Source organism: Pseudorca crassidens, chromosome 18 (genome assembly GCF_039906515.1).
Source record: "Pseudorca crassidens isolate mPseCra1 chromosome 18, mPseCra1.hap1, whole genome shotgun sequence".
Classification (NCBI taxonomy): domain Eukaryota; kingdom Metazoa; phylum Chordata; class Mammalia; order Artiodactyla; family Delphinidae; genus Pseudorca; species Pseudorca crassidens.
In genome coordinates, this window is record NC_090313.1 from 19,179,245 (window position 1) to 19,199,290 (window position 20,046).

Below are 20,046 nucleotides of genomic sequence, written 5' to 3' on the forward strand. Positions count from 1 at the left end.
GATTCTCTTTATATAAGGACTCAATTATGGAAAATGACTTTTATTATATTTAGCCTATATGAGAAACTAAGAAATAATTTACTGGGTGTAAATTTGGGTAGAAATGGATGTCTTTTTAAAGTTCCCTAACTATAAATCAAATTTATTCCTGGACAGCTATTAGTGATGTTAAAAAACAAAATTCTACGGAATAAATTTGAAGTTCTAATTAACTTTATTCAATGATTTATGAATCAGGCAGCATTCCGTCTAACAACTAGAAGCGAGCTCTGAGGGTTATACAAAATGAATTTATAGAAAGGAGGGTGGGGCAGGAAGTCACTATTACAAAAAACAAAGTTATTTTGGGCAAGAAATCTTTTCAGGGGAACCCAAGGGCAAGCGTTTTATCATGCAGATTGCCTCTTCTTCCTCTGGGGGGAGATAGAGAGGGCCCATGTGACAGATTACCTTACTGGTGCTGCCCAGAAAATTCCAGATTGGTTAATTAAGATTGCATTTCTGAGGGGCTTCCCTGGTGGCACAGTGGTTGAGAGTCCACCTGCAGATGCAGGGAACACGGGTTCGTGCCCCGGTCCGGGAGGATCCCGCGTGGCGCGGAGCGGCTGGGCCCATGAGCCATGGCCGCTGAGCCTGCATGTCCAGAGCCTGAGCTCCGCAACGGAAGAAGCCACAGCAGTGAGAGGCCCGCGTACCGCAAAAAAAAAAAAAAAAAAAAGATTACATTTCTGGGGAAGGTCGAAACTACAGTTGGGTAAGGTATTAAATGTAGGTTCAGCATCATGGGCTTTAGCACAAGTGACACCATTTTAGGTCTGTGGTTTTTCGCTTTAACAGTGCTATTCTTCAATTTGAGAAGTATATTTACAGAATTTCAACATTTATGGGATGAATACATTGTTATAAATTCACTCTGAGGTATAATGCTTCTCAGATTTTGAAGTTTAAGCTTTTTTTTTTTTTTTTTTGTCAGCATCAAGTCTTTGATTTTGCTGCTAGCAAAATGGTCTGGATTATCATACTCAAAGCCTGGATACTGCTGGCAAGGCAAACTGTGGTGAGTACTTTTCGAATCAAATATTCCTGATTTGATGTGCTAATAACCACAGTCAGTCCCTGGCAAAAGGCAAAATTTGTTTCAGTTCATTTTGTACTTTTATTCTTTTTTGGTAGCAAACCTTATACTCTTTTTCAAACAGGTTTATTTTGCCTTATTCTTACTTTCATTGTGATTAAACATGTTTATTCTTAAGCATAAATTCACTAGGCAGTGCATACAAGGAGATATTCATTTTATTCCTATGCAAATTTGTCTTTTTGGCAAAATAGAGTTCTTTCTGGTATTTGGGCCATGTAGGCCAAGTATCATATTGTTCTTTCTTGTAGCAGGAAAATAGATGCACATATTTTCTATAGTAAATTTTCATTGAGTTCACTGAAATCAACTGCTGTACATTTCTGTTTAACAATTTGGAACTTTAAAAGTGCTTTCATGATTTATCTTCTTAATAACTGTGTAAGATAGGGTAGGTAGCGTTGTTGGTATTGTATAAAGAAATTGCAAAGTAAAGACTCTGAATAACATATCCAGACTCTAGGAGCTGGAGGATGGGTTGAAAACCCAGTCTTTGGCCTTTTGGCACAATGATTTCTCTGCTAACCACTACGCCTCTCTAATTATAACTCAACTAAACTTAGTGACTGTTTATGTCAGAGAAGTTGGGGATATGTGGTTATGTATATTAATTCTGGCATGTCAAATCATAGGGTTGTTTGACTTTTTTTTACTACCCATAGTTGTAGCGAGTTGTGAGAGGTGAGCTTATAATTCTAGCTTTTGCTGTTATAGTAACTGATGACTGTTGACTCACAGCCAGGTTCATTTGCTTAGAACTATTTATTTGGTAAGCGGATTTGTCTTGGGCCATGCCGGCCAGTGTCAGGCAATACAAGATGACTGGACTTGAATGCATCAGAATTTTGTAATTGGAGTTTGTCTAAACAAAAATAATGAAACAAAGTTAGAATGTTCCCAGCCCTAGTGATAAATTATTGTATTCCCAAGAATTTAAGTCAGAAACCAGAAGAAATCTTTCTCTCCAATAAAAGTATGCGGATCCAAGTAATTTCTTGTCACATTTTCCTGGTATAGGTATTGACAAAAAAGGAATCATTATTCATTGAATAGCATGTGCTTGTTCCTTTACTGCCCAGCTCTTTTAAGCCTATCAAATCTGCAAAGTCTATATTATTGTCCCATTTGACAGATGAGAACATTGAGACTCAGGGAGATCAATTGCCAGTAAGGACAGAACTCAAATTTGAATAGGGTTCTCAAACCAAAGTTCATGCTTTTTCTATTCTCCCAACAATCCTCTCTCACAAACAAATGTCTACAATTTCTGTAATCTCAAAATGTTTGTATTTACAAATCTTATCCCTAAGAGATAATCATTTCTTAAGTAAATTAGACATTTTTATTTGCCTGAGTAACCAGAAGAACTTTTTCAAAAAGGGAGATAAATCGTAGATTAAAATATGTTCCTTAAACCATTTTGATAATGTCAGACCATATGAAATAATTGCAGATAATTTAAACCCCATGCTTAACCTAAGTTTGATTTGGAGGTCAGGAATTCCTCTGATAAACTACAGTAGTTGTCCCTGGAGTATAAAAAATTATTTTGCATAAGGGAGGGAATTCAGCAGGGTTAGTGAAAATTTGCCAGCATAAAAATTTAGAAGGCATTGACCTGTGTAGCTACATGTGAAGTAGACAGATTTAGTGTATAAAAGATTTGTGTGTTCTACTTATAAATTTTAATTACCATGCACATGATAAAAAGACTCCTAATACTGTAATTTAAAAACCTACATAGATTTATTTTCCCAGAAAAACATCTTTATGATTACTTGCATGTAACACCTCTAAGAGATCCTCAGTACTTTGCCTCAGTGTACAAAGTTTTTGTTAAAAAAAAGTGTAATAACTCATTAAGGATTCATTTTGAATACTGTGTTGCATTTTAAATACTGTTTGGTAAATTCTAGGTTTGACAGTAGTGAAATGATTTAGTTTGGAGTGGGCTCTTCGTCATGCTGAAGGACTGTAGTAAATCAGTTCTATGAAAAACAATTTGAGTGTACTTCACTCTACTAGCTCTAGGACATTCAAAAGCAGTTAAGCCTTTGTTTTACCTCAAAAAAGAATGTTTAATTCATTAGAACAGGTAGAAAAAAACACACTTATGCTTTTTCTTGGTATTTTACTTGAAGATTAATCTTTTTTTTCACCACTGGATCTGTACAAAAACAAATTTATTTGAAAGGAACTAACTGTCATGTGGTATGTGGGTCTTAGTTTTCTTAAAGTGAATAGGAAATGTCTGGGGCCTAAACAATATTTCAGTTTGAGGGTAATGTGTTTTCTGGTTTCTACTCTGTCAGATTCTCACCCTGGTCTCCAGGGAGGCAAGAAAAGATTGTCTATATGACATATTTTGCCTAAAGCAAGTCCTGAAACTAGGATTCATATTATTCATGTGACTGAGTGTTGATTTCCATAGATTTGCCAGGGCTCAGAATACAATCCATTTTCTCAAAAAATGTAACACCTCTCTTTTACAAATGAAGTTGTATTTTGTACAAAATAATGACGGAAAATGGGGAAATAAAGAATGTTTGACTTTGAAACATTTTTTACACATTAAACTACATAGAATCAGGCTTTTAAATGGGCTTGATTTTTTTTTAACTTATTTATTTTTGGAGGTATTGGAAAATTTAGGACTCTGAACACCCTTTTCTGGCCAGATGGAAAGAAACAGCAACAACAATAACAACAACAAAAAAACAAAACCACGTATATAGAAAAATTACTTAGAAATCATGAGGTCTTGTCTCTTTTCAATATCTGAATCAAAATAGTAAAATATAAACTTAGTCTGATAAAGTAAATGAAATATGACTTATTCCATTCCAGATGTTAGTTGCCACTGGTAAAAATCTTCTTGAGGGCTTCCCTGGTGGCGCAGTGGTTGAGAGTCCGCCTGCCGATGCAGGGGACACGGGTTCGTGCCCCGGTCCGGGAAGATCCCACATGCCGCAGAGCGGCTGGGCCCATGAGCCATGGCCGCTGAGCCTGCGCGTCCGGAGCCTGTGCTCCGCAGCGGGAGAGGCCACAGCAGTGAGAGGCCCGCGTACCGCAGAAAACAAAAACAAAACAAAACAAAAAAATCTTCTTGAATTGCTGACTGATCTTGCAGAGATGTAAAATCCATGGACTCAGTTGATAAAGATTAATGATGGTATTATAGTTTTCAGAGATTAACAGAAGATCATAATCATATTTTGCTATATGGGGAAGCTTTTTAAAAATAGGGAATATCCCATAATTGCATTCCAAACATAGTAAGTATAAGAACAGACAGTTTTTGTTGTTGTATTTCTTCTTCAAATCCAGGGATAAAATAATAGAAAAGTTCTATGAGGTCATGGAAAAGTTTCTACTCTAGAATTAGGTAAAAAACAAAATAAGTACCCAATATGATTTATCTGTAGTATAGACAGGAATTACTTTTACACTACACTATTCATTCTCCAAGGCCTAGTCACTTTGTTGAATTTTTTTGTAATGACTATTACAGCTATAATTGCCCTTTATATTGAGAAAAGTCACATCATAATCCCCCTAACAACCTCCCAAACCAATTCCTTGACCTGAATTCCCCATAACTGTTAACATCATTACCAATGGACCACCCTTGACATACTGGAATACCTTTTATAACAATTCTTAAGTTTCATCCTCTATATTCCATAAAATGCCAATTTATGAATATTCTACCTACACAACACCTTCTTAATCCACCTTATTTCCCCCATATTCATTGCCATTACCCTTGTGGAAGTGTAAGTTAAGTTAATTCAGATTTTTTCTATAGGAAAAATGAACTTCTTCCACCTTTTAGAATTTAAATATCTCACTACCACCATCCCCAAACACACAAATATCAACTCACTCAGAGTTTCAGGATTAAACCCTTCTTGCTGTAGAGCAAAGATAAATAGTTATTTGCTGAATTGGTTCTAATGGACCATCAGAGTCAATTAAGAAAGAACTAGTGGAGAGGATTTTTGCATAGCAGCTAGAAGGGAGGGAAAAAAGTGATTGAAAAAGCAAGAAGGAAAGTAAAACATTTGAGGGAGGAAGTCATGTCCTAGTCTAAAAAGGAGATTAGAGGATGAGAGAGGAGAGAAAAGAGGGCTTTCCAGAAGAAGAGACCAATATTTGCCATCTGGGGAGACGTGGAAAAGAACCCACTGTTAGGGGGCATTGCTGACACGCTCAGGGCTCAGGTACAAGATTCGACTCCCATACTGTGCCTCTCCTTGCCACATTGAGGTTTTATGCTATTATTTTTACTGGATGGGGTTTTCCCTTCATCTAGACCCTCATTGGGTGACTATCCAGTAGGAGAGATGCTGCTCTGTTGGACTTTGCTTGGTTTGGTCCTCACCTTAACACCCAGAACATCCTTAGGATCAATAGGGGGCTGATGTGCCTGCTTAGTCTCTAACCTCCATATATACTTGGGGAATTGCTGAACTTAATAACCAGAGACACCCAGAACTCCATGGTGTTTAATGATACACTGGAACATGCGTAACTCTTAGAGACAGCTTTGATCATCTCTAATTTATCATCTTTTTCTTTTCCTATTGTTAAAATGTGCATTTATAAAAAGGCCAAATCCTGACTCTCATAAAAAACATAAGATCAATACATGTCAAAGATGTTATGAGGTAACCAGTTAGATATTAACAACCAGTTCAAAAAATAAATCAAAAAGCAGAGATAGAGGCCATGAAATGATTTTATAGACGGAAGCAAAACCAACTCTTTTTCATAGGGATGGGGTGGGCAGGTGGGGTTAGGGAGGAGAAATGAAATGTCTCTCCATCAGACAGGATTGTCTTGCATGCTAACAGACAAGAGCCATTTGCAGTGCTATCAGTTATCTACAATTTACAGAATTCTAAAATAGCTCAAAAGACCAAGAAAGGTGCAAATCCCTTAGATTCAGAACCTGGAAGAATGTTCTTTAGAACAGAGGTTAGCAAATTTTTTCTAGAAGGGACCAGATAGTAAATATTTTAGGCTCTGTGGTCCACATACGGTTCTTGTTACATATTCACCTTGGCTTTGTTCTGTTTTGTTTTATAACCTTTCAAAAAATATAAAAACCATTCATAGCTCCAATACTGTTCAAAAACAGACCACTGGCCCATTTTGGCCCATGGTCCTAGTACACCTGACTCCTGCTCTCAACACCTGTAGTTTAGGATTAAAGTCACCCAATAACCTTTTTGGTCCATTTCAAAGTCTTTCACATTTTTCCTTGTACCATCTGGACCCGTCCTTCATTTTGTTGCAAAATAATTCTTTTAAGATGCTAATTTGGTCTCAAGCTTTCTCCTTTCCAGGAAATTTCATTGGATCCTTGCAGAATTAATTAAGTGCAGACTTCTTGGACCTGGACCTGGCATTCAGGACTTTTGCTCATGTGACTGATGCAGATTTATTCCCCAGTATCTTCTGTGTGTGAACCACTCACTCACTCTTACTTAAATATGCCTCATTTTCTTACTACTGTACATTTTCCCGTTTTAACCATTACTCAGAATTTTCTTCCTTTTTTGAAATCCTAGGCTTCCTTACAAGGCCTGTTTCAAAAGCTGTCTGCCCACTGGTGTCTATCCCAATTTTTACATGGGGGGATGTTCTTCCTCGAGTCATACTAACATTAGCATCATTATTACTATCCTTCAATCTAATCTTCCTCTATTAACTCATCTTTACCTGTATTACTTCCTGTCTTACTCTGTTTAGGCAGCTATAACAAAAATACCATGCACTGGGTGGCTTATAAACAACAAAAATTTATTTCTTATAGTTCAGCAGGTTGGGAAGTCCAAGATCAGGGACAGATTCAGTGCCTGGTGAGAGCCTGCTTCCTGGTTCATAGAAGGCTGTCTTTTCACTATAATCTCATATGGTGGAAGGGGTAAAGGAGCTCCCTGTGTACTTTTTCATAAGGGCACTAATTTCATTCATGACCTAATCACTTCCCAAAGACCCTACATTCAAATACCATCACATTGGGGATTAAGTTTCAACATATGAATTTTAGGGGTACAGGAGCATTCAGTCTATGGCATTTCCCATTCAATATTGAACTTTTCTTTCTTGTTTACCTAATCTAGGCCTTTCAAAGATTAGGTGCTCAGTGAATTTTTTGTCACGTTGCATCACTTGTTTCTTCTCTTGCTTTTGCATAATTTTCAAATTTGCTGGCATAAGAGTTTCTCTTGACTTACTGAGATAAGCTAAACGTGTTTGCTGCCTAAAGGCAACATCATTAGCTAGGCTGGTATCTATGGGAAATCACTGACTCTACTGGTATTAGTTACTGCTGCATACCAAGCTACCCTAAAACGTATTAGCTTCAAGCTAAAAACATATTTATGAGTTAATGGTTTCTGTGCATGAGATATGCGTGTGTGGCTTAGCTGGGCACTTTGGCTTAGGGTCACGTGTGGTACTGCGGTGAAGATAGTGCCAGGGCTGCAGTCACCTCAAAGGTCAGCTGAGGAAAGATCTCCTTCCAAGCTCACGCATGTGGTTTTGGCAGGATTCGGTCTTCTGCGGGTTGTCGGACTAAGGGCCTCATTTTTCTCACTGGCTGTTTGTCAGAGAACTCCCCCTCTTCCTTGTGTCTTCTCCACGGGGCAGCTCACAGTATGGCTGTTTGCTTCATCAGACTCAGCAAGTGAGAAGAGTCAGAGGGAGAAGGAGGGAGACAGAGAGAGGAGAAAGAGAAAGAGGGAGAGATGGAGGTCAAGTCTTTTATAACCTAACCTCAGAAGTGGCATTCCATTACTTTTGCTGTATTCTATTTGTAAGACGCAAGTCTCCAAGTCCAGAACACAGTCCACAGGATAGAAAATTACACAAGGGTATGAATACCAGGAGGCGGGATCATTAGGGGTCATTTTAGAGTCTACCTGCTCCAATTCTCTATATTTCAGTTACCAGACCACTCAGATGAAGGTAATAAACGTTGAATCTACCAAACTCAGAGAACCGCAAAATTAAAATGCTATCGTAAGTTCAAAATGCTCTGGCATGCACGTTGTGGCCCCTAAATGTAAGAAGACCACGGAAAACTTCCTCTGTCAAATAATGGAGAAATGGATCATATTTATGGAAAAATAATTAATTTTCAGCAAAAATTAATGTTTGCTGAAAATGAAAATGATTTAGTATGACTCTGCAATTTTCCCTCTATTATCTAAGCCTCCAGCTTTTGGAAATCCAGACTTTTTTCTCTTGTTTTGCTACGGCATTGCATATTCTAAATAGACACACTTGCATCTTAAAGGAACCTTTGCAGAGATAGTAATCATAGACAAAGGAAAGGTTCTCAGGCTTCCCTGAAGGTCTCTAATTTGGAAGATCTCTTTCCTAACCATCTTGAAAGAGACTGATTACTCTGCTTATATATGTGTTAGAGCCCTGAGAAATCATCTTTAAAGTGTCTGGTTAATCCAATTTAATCACCATTGTCTCAACCCCTCTTGCTGCAGATTATTACACCTGCAGTCTATCATTGTTCCAGCAGATGGCAAAAGCATACTACGCACCAGGTTGGAATAAGTTTGAAACTCGTATATTGAAGGCATGAACAAATGGTCTCAACCTGTTTTAAAAATCTGCCTTTGTTGTGTTTGGGACACCGTGGATGTGAAGGGAATTGTAGCATTCCATCACGTACACCACTGATGCAGACAGGTTTTGCTGAAATTCTACAGAATTAAAGACAACAAATAGTTCATAGGAACGAGTGATCTCAAGCAGAATTAAGTCATGCCTGCGTGTTAATCTTGTAGTTAATTCAACCAGGCTTTTTCTCTTTTTGATTTATTTTAATAAAACAAACTGATATAATATGGAAATCATTTAATTAAAAGAAAGGCATATGGCACTTTGTAATTATAAGCCAAGAAGATCCGTTATTTAGATAGTGTTCTTCAGTGGGAGTTAAAAGACAGAAAAACATGAGACATTTGCATTCAGATGCTGGTTTTCAGTTATGGAATACCAGTATTTTTTAGAGTGTACATAGTATTGCACATATTGTAATTTAGAAAGCATATACGCATAACAATTCCATTGCTATTCTTGTCTATGTTCTTGCTAATTTGACAATACTGTAATTTAAACCAAGAACATTATGCAGCTCTGTGATTGTAACCACTGAGAGATAAGGATGGCAAAATTTATATTCATGCAAAATAAACATGAATTAGGCAAAATTCAGATAATTTTTCTGGTATTGATGCTAACTGGAAAGAATGCACACAACCAAAATGCAGTGAAGTAAAGCTTGATTTTCTGTTTGTTTTCATTATATTAAATGAGATGCATTCTCACAAAAGAAAGAAAGAAGAGAGAGAGAAAGAGAAGAAGAAATCTCCATAATATATCTTTTTTTTTTTTTTTTTCTTTGCGGTATATGGGCCTCTCACTGTTGTGGCCTCTCCCGCTGCGGAGCACAGCCACTCCCTGGCATGTGGGATCTTCCCGGACTGGGGCACGAACCCGTGTCCCCTGCATCGGCAGGCGGACTCTCAACCACTGCACCACCAGGGAAGCCCTATATCTTGATAATAATGCCCATTGCTTTACTTGTTCTTCTGGCCTCAGCAGAATATCATGTCCAGTCCTTCCTGTGAGGCATCCTACCCTCGGTAAGGGGCTCCCCGTGGGGAAAGGCCACGTCGGGCCAGAATAGGTATCAGGAGGTTTGCTGGTGATGCTTTCAGTGAGCAGGTAGGCAGGCTTTTAGCTGGAGCTAGCTCAGGTTGTCAGATCTGAGAGCTCGGAGCGGCAGCATAAAGGGAAATGAATTCTGAAGTTCGTAGCTGGGAAATGAGAGCAAGACTGGATGAGCTGTGAGATCGAATTGGGCGGTTCAGGAATTAGTTTCTGAATAGAGGCTATAATGCGTGGCTACTTTTTCCGTGTGGCGTTTTGGAAGACTCTCTGTTTAAAGGCATTAGCTAAAAGGAACGCGGTACATCGATGTCTTGAGGGATTGTCAGTCTACAAAGTCCTCTCTGTCCCTGCTTTTGCTGATAGCTCAGACCCAATTAGATTGTAAATGGGATTTGGATTACTTTTTACTTAAATACATTCTTATATACGCTTAGAGTAAAGCTTAGCTGGCATTTTTCTATCCACTGTAGACATCTTTCAAGACAACCCATTTGATTGGACATTTTATTATCTCAAAGTGCTTGGCTTTGAAGTACAGTTTTAGAGAATTTATTGTGGCTTGTGGTCTACAGTAGTTAAAACTTGCATCTATTGTAGCACTAATCCTTGGAGAGCCTTATTGTTCCCTTTCTTTCTCCAGAAGTGTGTTGATTTCCCTTTATAGATTTTTATGTATCTACACTGTTTGTTTATCCATTTTTCAATCCCATGGAGATTTTTAAATAACCATGAAAGTAGTTTTATTCAAGGTTTTCTTGATAACATAAATAAAGTGTATATATCTACCCATTTCCTTTTTACATGCCTATTTTCCTTCATTCTAGATACTGTATGAAATCAATTTTGCAAATGTATCATTGTTTATCACAACACAAATCAGCTGAAAATAAGGATATCTTGAAAATCAGAGTCTTGAAAAAAATCAACAAAAGGAAAAATCAGGTTCGAAGAACTTAAGACCTTACAGTGAAAATGGCATTAGAGAACTTACCTATATGGTTTTCACATCTGACATTATTAGAAAAGACAGCTTTATTATTAATACAGTGATATTTTTATTTACTGTATATGATGTGGGGGAAATTGTTAGGGTCTCTATCCACATTAGTTCCAATGATGTATTTATAATTTGTTTTCTTTGTTGGAGAGAGCTTTCAGGCAGAGAAGCTCTTTGATGCTGGTTTCTGTGTCTCGGCCGCAATCTAATTGTGAATACTTTTGTGATTTTGTTGCTTAGAGCTGCTGACAACAGGGTTCTTATACTGGTTCCTACTTCCGTGTCCTTTTATCCCTTTTCTCACTTTGCTAGTGACATCATTGCTTGGATATTTAACTTTTAAAAACTTTTTGACTTTTCTAAAAGTCAAAAAGTCAACTTTGGGTGACTTTTTTTTAACGTACTAAGGTATTTTTCACCGCTTCCCAGTTCCCAGGGTTTTACGCTTTTAGCTAGGCTTTATGTGAAAATATACACTGTCAACCCATCTTACTTATGTCTTAGCTTCCCCATCACACAAATGCAAACAACACCAACGTGTGATTCCAAAGCACAGCATTGTAGTCTTTTATTTTCACTTGTTTCTAAAGGATTTATTGAAAAGTCACTCATTATTTCTCTGCTACTCATTTTAGCTTCTTTTTTCCAATTTCTGAATGCCAAGGTCCTCTTTCTTTAACTCTCTCTAACAGAACTGCATTTAATAATTTTACAATTGTAAAATTATTGATATCTTCTTGATATCTGGGGACTCAGTTGGAGGAATCAGAGCAAAGAGGCCGGAATTGTCTGAAGGACATTCAGTCCTGTGTCTGGTACTTGACGATGGCTGTTGGCTAAAATCTTAGCTGACTCCGGGCCAGAACAACTCATAAGGCCACGAGCTTGGGCTTCCTCACAGAATTATGGATGAGTTCCAAAGCTATTGCAAGAAAAAGGCAGGCAGAAGCTGTATCCCTTTTATGACCTAGTCCCGGAAGTCACACAGTAGCACTTCTGCCTTACTCTACTGGTTGGAGAAGTCACAAGCCAGCCTAAGTTCAAGAGGAGGGGAACCAGACTTTAGCTCTTACTGGACAAGGGACAGAACTCTGGGAAAGCATATAAGATAAGAAATATTGCTCTGCTATAAACGTTTTCAGAAAAATACAATCTGACACAGTCTCTTTGAGAAAGTGATACTTAAGTTGAAGCTGTTTGCAAGGGAATAAATATGGAAAGACATTATGGTCAGAGGAGGCTGTCTGAGTAAGGATCCTAAGGTGGGACAAACAAGTGACTTAACTGAGAAAATGAGAGCCAGGTGATTGGCAGGTGATAAACCTGGAGAGGTAGGGCCATATAGGTCTTGGCAAAGAGTTCAGACTTCAAGCAAGGCACTACACATCATGTTAAAGATATGCAGACCTCATCATGAAGATTATAGGAGACTGTGGGCAGGTTATAGTTTGGGAATGATGTGATCAGATCTGTCATTATAGATGTCAGGCTGCTGGATTGCAAGATAGAAGTGTGGGTGATGGGAGCAGTTCAAGGACAATTTCAGTGAGCCAGGTTGGAGAGAAAAGTGGCTTGGACTAGGGCAGTGGCTGTGGAGTTAGAGTCAAGTAGACAGATTTGAGATCTAATTAGTTGGGATGGGCAAGATTTGGGAAATGGTTTGGTGGTGAAGTAAGAGGACAGTCAGATTTGAGAATATATTTCTGAAGTTTTGCTTTGGAAACTATATATGGAAAGACTGGAGTAGCAGGAATGGCTTTTCGGGGTAGAGATTATGAGCTAAGTTTTAGAGATACTGAATTAAGTGTTTTGAAAGCTATATTGAGATGTCCAATGGTAAGTGGATTAAATGGGTCTGGAGCTGAGGAGGGATGAAGTATATGTTTGTGAATCATCTGCATATAGATGGTACCTACAGCCATGGGTTAGATCAGAAGAGGCTATCGACCAAAGGGGAAGCAGTGTCACAAATTAGGTTACTTAAAAATAGATTAAGTTACTTTCATCTTGCAGAAAAAGAAAAGCAGCTTGGGAAAAGGAATTTGACTTTTCTTATAGTTTAAACTCCTTCAGGGCAGGAGTCATTTCCTTACAGGATGGATTGAAATATAATTACAGGTAGAATGGGTAGAGTTTGGGAAGTGGTTTGGCTTTAAAAGATCTCTGCAGAGTCCATTTTCTATAGCAACTGAGAAAATTCATAGACACGAGGCTGAAAAATACTGAATTCATCAATAGTGGAGAATAATGCTTGTAATTGGAAAGGCATGGTTTTACATAGGTTTTGTTTTATGTGCTGTGAAATAAGAAAAATGCTCTCTAGACAGTAAAAACGTAAAACTGTATTTAGCGTGAAGGTGAATAATCAGAACTATTTGTACAAATTTGCAAGCCTGTGTTCTGAAATTATGCTCAATGAAGCTGTAGACCCATGAATTTTCTATGGGAGTGAATATTTTCTGTGTCTTGCAACATAGAAGAGTGGTTTTGAGAAGAGTGTGTCCAGGCCTTTGAAGTCCTTCTCTATCCCTTTGAGTGTGAGTAGGTAGGAAGAGCAACAGCAGTGCGTTGTTAATAACTACTGGCATTGCTGTGGTTGGCCACATGTAAACAACTAGTTGGTGGAGCTAATGTGGGCAATTTCACTTCAATTTGCAATAAATAAATAGCCACCTGGCTGTCTCTGGGTAACCTGTCTTGTTTCTTAGTGACCAAAGAACATTGCCAATAAAATTATAATTCTGTCAGTTATGTGTTACTTTCTGATTTTTGACTGATTGCTCTCAAGTAGTGGATTATTTTGTAGAGAATGGGCATTATGAATAATGCCCATTATGAGTAATAACTCTGTTATTAAAATACTTTTAATCCCCAGAACCCCAGAATGTTGTATCTTCTCAGCAAAGAGAGACAGCGCTTTGGTAATAACAGTATCTGATGTGAATGGGTTTAATATTTTCGAACCTGCATCAGTGTAGGGAAATCCTGAAGATGGAACTTATTATTGAAGTATTATAAATTATAAATTTCAATACTAGGTAATTATAAATGGAAGGCTGATTTTCTATAAGGTGAATTCATTCATTCATTTAATATATACTGAATATTTACTACTTGCTACTTATGGTTCTAGGCTATTGAGGTCTAAGAAATGAGCACAGTAATTGCCATTCAGGAGCACACAGCGAAAGAGAGGAGAAAGTCTAGAATACTCCCTATTGCGTTCAGGGCGTTATGATAGTACAAAGAACTGTTAACCTAAATCAGAAGCTTTTCCTGATGCCCTGGTCTAAAAGGAAGTTGACTTGAAATGAATCCTTCACCAGACAATAGGTGTTAATATCTCTAACGTTTTTCTTTTAACATTTAAAATATCCCAGAAAAAAAGTAACATGGTTCCATAGTGTGAACAGGTAAATACTTCATCTTCTGTATGATAATTGGGATCCAGACAATGAGACACTGAATATAATGAGGCTGCTGGAAGCCACACGAGATAGATTTCCCCATAGGTGTAATTTTCCTTCTAGATTTGACACTGCTAGGTATATTGCGCTCAGTGCCTGAATGTGGTTCACCATTAGTAGTTCTCAAAACCATTAGTGAGTATCTGGATCACCAGGAGGACCCCTTAGGGCAGAGTCCCGGGCTCCAGACCTGGGGTGGGGCCCAAGATTTGCATTTCTAACCATTTCCCAGGTAACGCTGGTGTCAGTACTGCTGGTCCCAGAACCACATTTTGAGAACCACTGCATTCGACTTACCCCTTGTCCTCAGTGAGTTTACAGCCAGGTGGGGAAGACAGCAAATGAGCAATATGGTGTGGTAGGTACAAATGGAAGTGAAGATTTCAGGTGAGATTGCTTAGAACAATCAGATTTATGTCAAATAGTGACCTAGTGATTTGTAGACAGGCAAAATGAAGTAAACATCTGATGTAATTATTAAGACACTTCCTCCCCACAGCCTAACAGTATAAACCTTTTAGTGAGGAAGAAAAAGTGACAATGCTGCCTTGACTGCTTGTCTGTGCTGATTGGTTTCACCAGTTAAATGCTTCCCTTTACAATTCCCCTTATCTTTGTCGAATTAACCTCACATCATTTGGGAACTACTTTTCTCTCCAATGTCATCAGATAAATAGTGGCTGTATTTGTGTTTCTTGACAGCCATATAAAAGTGCATTTATAGGCTGGGGTTTCATCTGTCTTTTTATGTATAGTTGCAAATATAATGAATTATGTCAGAGCCTAAATAAAAGTCCTTTCCTTTGACAATGTTTTTCTTCTGACCCAATTTAAGAACTGTGAACTGAGAGATTATCTTACACAATGAGGAGAATAGAAAAATCCTAAACTTTTGAAGATAGATTTTGTTAGTACAAAGTATGTGAATAGTCTGTAATCATTTTACTTGAATTTCCAGAGGAGAAAAAAGTTATTTCTTTCACATTTCACTTTAGTGAAAGACTGAAAAGCAGTTTCAAACAGTGTAGGTGTTTCCCTCAGATATTTAGAATTGGCCCAAAGTAGAGAACGGTGCTTTCTGAAAACATATTTTGGAAATTAATGAATACTGCTTTGCCTCATAGTTCTGTCTCCTGGTTGCTTTAATATAATTTTATTGCCCCCTTAACTCTTCTCTTCCCACCCCTCATCCCTTTGCTTTCTGCTACAGTCTTCTTGCAGGGAAAAGAGGAGTTTCTTGCCAGATAATGTCTCAGGGTTCTGTACACCGTCTAATCCTATATCCTTCTCATTTTCTTTTCCTCTTACATACCTGAATTTTTGACCTACTTTTCCAATTTATGTCAGTTAATCTTCCCTGTGATTTTGTTCTCTTCTCCAAGACACTGTGGAATAGAACATAGGATTCCTAATCCCTATTTCTTTTCTTTAAGGTACTTAACTCCCTTTTTATTTTTAAAGAACTTAATATCTATAAGAAGGCAAATATAGATTACCAAAGTTAACAAATGATGAGTATGTTATAAATACAAAAGAAGTCTTAGAATGTCCTCTTTGTAGCCATATCCAGTTTTGTAATGTGAACCAGATTTGCTTCTTTTTGGCCACGCTGCTTGGCTTGTGGGATCTCAGTTCCCCTACCAGGGATTGAACCCGGGCCACGGCAGTGAAAACTTGGAATCCTAACCACTAAGCCATCAGGGAGTTCCCCCAGATTTGCTTTGTAAATGTTTTTTTTTCCCCTGACTCTCTGATCCCTTTGACGACTTGACTTTCTAAGTTTCTGATTCTTCTGGGAATCTCTAAGAGATATTTTCTCATAGGACACAATACTAAATCTTCTCCCCAGACTTACTCTTGTGCCCCTTGGTTTTCTCCTAATGACAATCCTACATGCTATCACACTAGTGCAAGCACCTTGCTTTTCACTGTCTACACTCAGCAGGATCACCTAGAACCAGAGCAAATCTTTTCCTTACGAAAACTTGATTTAATGGCATAAGGAATATCTGTATTTATCTTATATTCTGCAACTTAGTCCCCCCAAATTTTCTTTCAGTAGTATGATCTAGTTCCCACCAGGTTACAGTAAATAAATTAATTACATGTGTCCCCAGTGCACCCTACAGATAATATCCTAGCCCTACCTGCCTTTCTCCTCCCCTACCTGAGAAACATCCATTTCTCAAAGCCATAGGCAAATCCCTATCTTGCTATGCTGTCCTTTGGTATCAGTTTCTAATCTAGACAGGGGTTACTGGTTGCAAGGAACTGAAACCTGCTCAAGATTCCTTAAACAGAAAGGAAAGCTTATTGTATAGGTTTGGATAAATACAGCCAGGTCTATTGGGAATTGCCATTGGAAACAAGGCTTCTGTCTGGAACCATGTTTGTTCTTTCAGTATCCTTTGGGCAAAATGGTCTCCTCTAGGCCTTTATTTGTTAAGTCTGGCGTGTTTTTGTTCCCTGTGATTTTCACTTAGCTTTGCTCTTTCACTTGGTTCCCCACAGTTCATTGATTCCCTCTTTGTGTCTCTTTGATTAAATTCAAGAGAGGGGTAGGAATTCCTGATCCACCTGTTGTCATTTGTGGGGGGCTGCAGGAGAAAGTCGGCCACACTTTTCACCTATCAAAAAGATTTCATCACATTTGAGGGAAATTTTGTTTTTCTGAGAGCCACCCCTCCCAAAAGGTTAGATTAGGTTAAGCTATTTTTAGAAGCAAATTAAGCTAAAATTCTGCATGGAGAAATTTTCTTAAAACAAACTGTTCTAAAACTATCTCAAAAGTAGAACCTTGATACAATAAATAAAATATATTTTTAATGTACGGCAAGAAGTGCTTTGACAATTGCAACCTGTCTTTTTACATCTGGAATGAATTCAAGTACTCAATTTAAGAAGAAATCTGTTAATAAATAATGATAGGGACCTAAGTTAGTACAGAATATCTACCAATCAAAATAGTAATCACTAACTATCAACAACTTTAAAGAAGGGAGAAAATAAACTTTGTACTATTTGCTTTTCATAGCAAGCTTGAACTATAATTTTATCTATTTGTGAAGAAGTTCTACAAAGGCCATTTCTAAGGTCAGGAAGGTGATGCCCTCATGATGAGATTAAGGCCTTAAAAGAAGAGGCACCAGGGAGCTTGCTGGTTTTCTCTTTCCATGCGTGCACACACAGAAGAGGTTATGTGAGTACACAGTGAGAAGGCAGGTGGGTGCAAACCAGAACAAGAGCCCTCGCCAGGTCCTGAATTGACCAGCACTTTGATATTGAACTTTTCGGACTCCAGGACTGTGAGAAATAAATTTCTGTTGTTTAAGCCACCAGTTGATGGTGTTATGGCAGCCTGATCTAAGATGCTGTCCATTTTAACTTTTGCAGCTATTATCTTTTGAAGAGAATGCTCAAGTTCAGTGTATTCAGTACATTCAATGGAAATAATTTCCAGAACAATAGTCACTTCCTTAATCTGCACAGATTTGAATAGGAAACAGCACATAACAAGAAATACTTGATATACAGTAGAAAGGAAGGCAAGGAAACTTTCTGGTACATAGGCTTGGATTTAGAGTGAAGTCACCTGGGAATTTAATTACCCAAAGTCTAGTTGTCTGGTTCGAAGGTCAAGATCTGTACCGAGTAACCTTTTAAGTCTTGTTAGTTCAGAAGTTTCCAGTTAAGTCTTTCATGGATGATGCAGGTTTCACACTTGTACTTGATATCCTAAGGCAGGGATTGGCAAACACCTTCGGTAAAAGACCCTACAGTGTCTTTGGCAGTTAATCAACTCCTCTTGTTGCAGCCACAGGCAACATGCAAATGAGTAGGCGTGGCTCTATTCCAATTAAACTTTCTCTACAGAAACAGTCACAGTTCACGTGCAGGATGTGGCTCCCGGGCCATAGTTTGCTGGCTTCTTTTTTGTTTTTCTGCCCCCTCAAGCCATTATGTATCAATCTTAGGGTCTTAGGAAAAAGGCATTTCTGGGCAAAACTAAGCTTTTTCATTGTCCTCTCACAAGGGCATAATAGCTGGGAATCGCACCACAGAACAATTCCAGTCTATCCCATCTGTAAGAAGGACTTACTTTTCCTATGGAAGTGCTTGCTTCTTTCTTTCCAGTATCCCTCAGTATCTAGGGTCTGTCCATGGAATAATTCCTATTATACTATTCATAGCTTGAGTAGAGTTGGTTCGTTATAGTTATAGATCTACTGCATATATTTAGTTTCTCCTCAGTTATTTGGATTGAACTCATATCACACCTCCAAATTGAGAAATCAATTGAACATTGGATTTCTGATTTGTGGAGAACATTATGAAAATAAATATCATAGTGTTCCTGTTTTCTACTGATGCCTCATTATCCAGAATCTTCAGTGAAAGAGGTGTTCCGTGTGACTGATTTCCTACTTATGAAAGCTCATTGTTTTAAGCACCAAGACTCCAGTTTATTAAAACTATTTTGAATTAAAGTTTGAAAAAGGAACTGTACCCTTTTAGTGCCTTAAAATTAGGAGAGGAACCAACACAGTGAATGGTAATTCAGTTATACTCTCAGAAGATGGTGAGCTAGATAAAGATATTTTCTTTTATACTAAATGACTCAAGAGAGCTATGCTTTTGAGCATTGCATGATTTGTGCCACTCAGATCATTTGTTTCACAGCTCAGCTCACCATGGGATTATGCCCAACTTCAGATGTATGGAAAGTTATCATGTGTGAAAAATAAACAAGCTGTATCTATATATTTACACTGATGAAAATTTTTCATTCAGAATCTCAGTGAGAGGCTCAAGGAAGCAGTTTTCAACTCGTTATCTGAGCCTAGTAGGAAGGTGAGGGAAAGTTCTTTCCCTCCTTCAGAAAAACACTTTCAGCAGAGTCATTGATCCGTCTTTGGGAGGAATCCACGGTGTCAGCAGCAGCTGCAGTGTGAGAGGCCTCTCAGCACAGTCGCCATGTCTGTGCCAGGGCCAGCACTGGACTTTGCATTTAGCACAGAGTGTCTTGACCTGGGGGAACAACTTGAGGACAGCCAATCAGAAACAGCCAACTAGGCTTTAAGCTCCAGTCCATCAATAGTTTATTCATGACAATAATTTAATTTCTTTATAATCTATAAAAAGAAAGCTTATAAGAAAGCAAAATGTCCTCTGAAGGATAAACTTTTTTTTAAGCTATTTGCAAATTTTGGTGTTTTTCCTGAACAAATGATTGTGTCTTCAACTTCTGGGTAGAATTTAACTTTACGTGGCTATCATCCATTCTTTTTTTTTTTTTTTGATATGACATAATATTGTTATTTTATTTTATCCTTTTATAATCCATCCTTATATGATGACATAATTGTTCACATAAACTGAAGTAGTGTAAATTGAAATATTACCCTAAATAATTAGAACAACCTGGACTTCTCAAAATAAACATGACAAAGCATAATTTGAATATGGTATACTTAAGGTTTTTAAATCCTCACCAATTTTAATTCTAATACTCCAAATAAATTTGTCAAAATCTTCATGTATTTAGCAATGGTCAGCTCACATTACTAAAGGTAATGGAATCTCATTGTACGATATTTCCACAGGCCACTCCTACTTAAAAGACCTCATCTCTTTCGTATACATATTGTCTTTAGATAAACATACTTATGTTTTGCATACACCAAACTATTGCTTGGTGCATATTCTTCTTTGAGATTTCCTATTAGAAGTGTCCTCCTCTG

General features: G+C 37.9%; 1 long non-coding RNA gene across 2 annotated transcripts in view; it reads left to right on the forward strand.

Annotated features, from left to right (window-relative positions):
* LOC137210922 (uncharacterized) overlaps nucleotides 1-20,046 on the forward strand; it is a 141,482-nt gene that overhangs the window by 44,312 nt on the left and 77,124 nt on the right. For both annotated transcript variants that reach the window (XR_010936803.1, XR_010936802.1), the window contains one exon: nucleotides 974-1,057. This is a non-coding gene — a long non-coding RNA (uncharacterized lncRNA). The remainder of the gene's footprint in view (nucleotides 1-973; nucleotides 1,058-20,046) is intronic.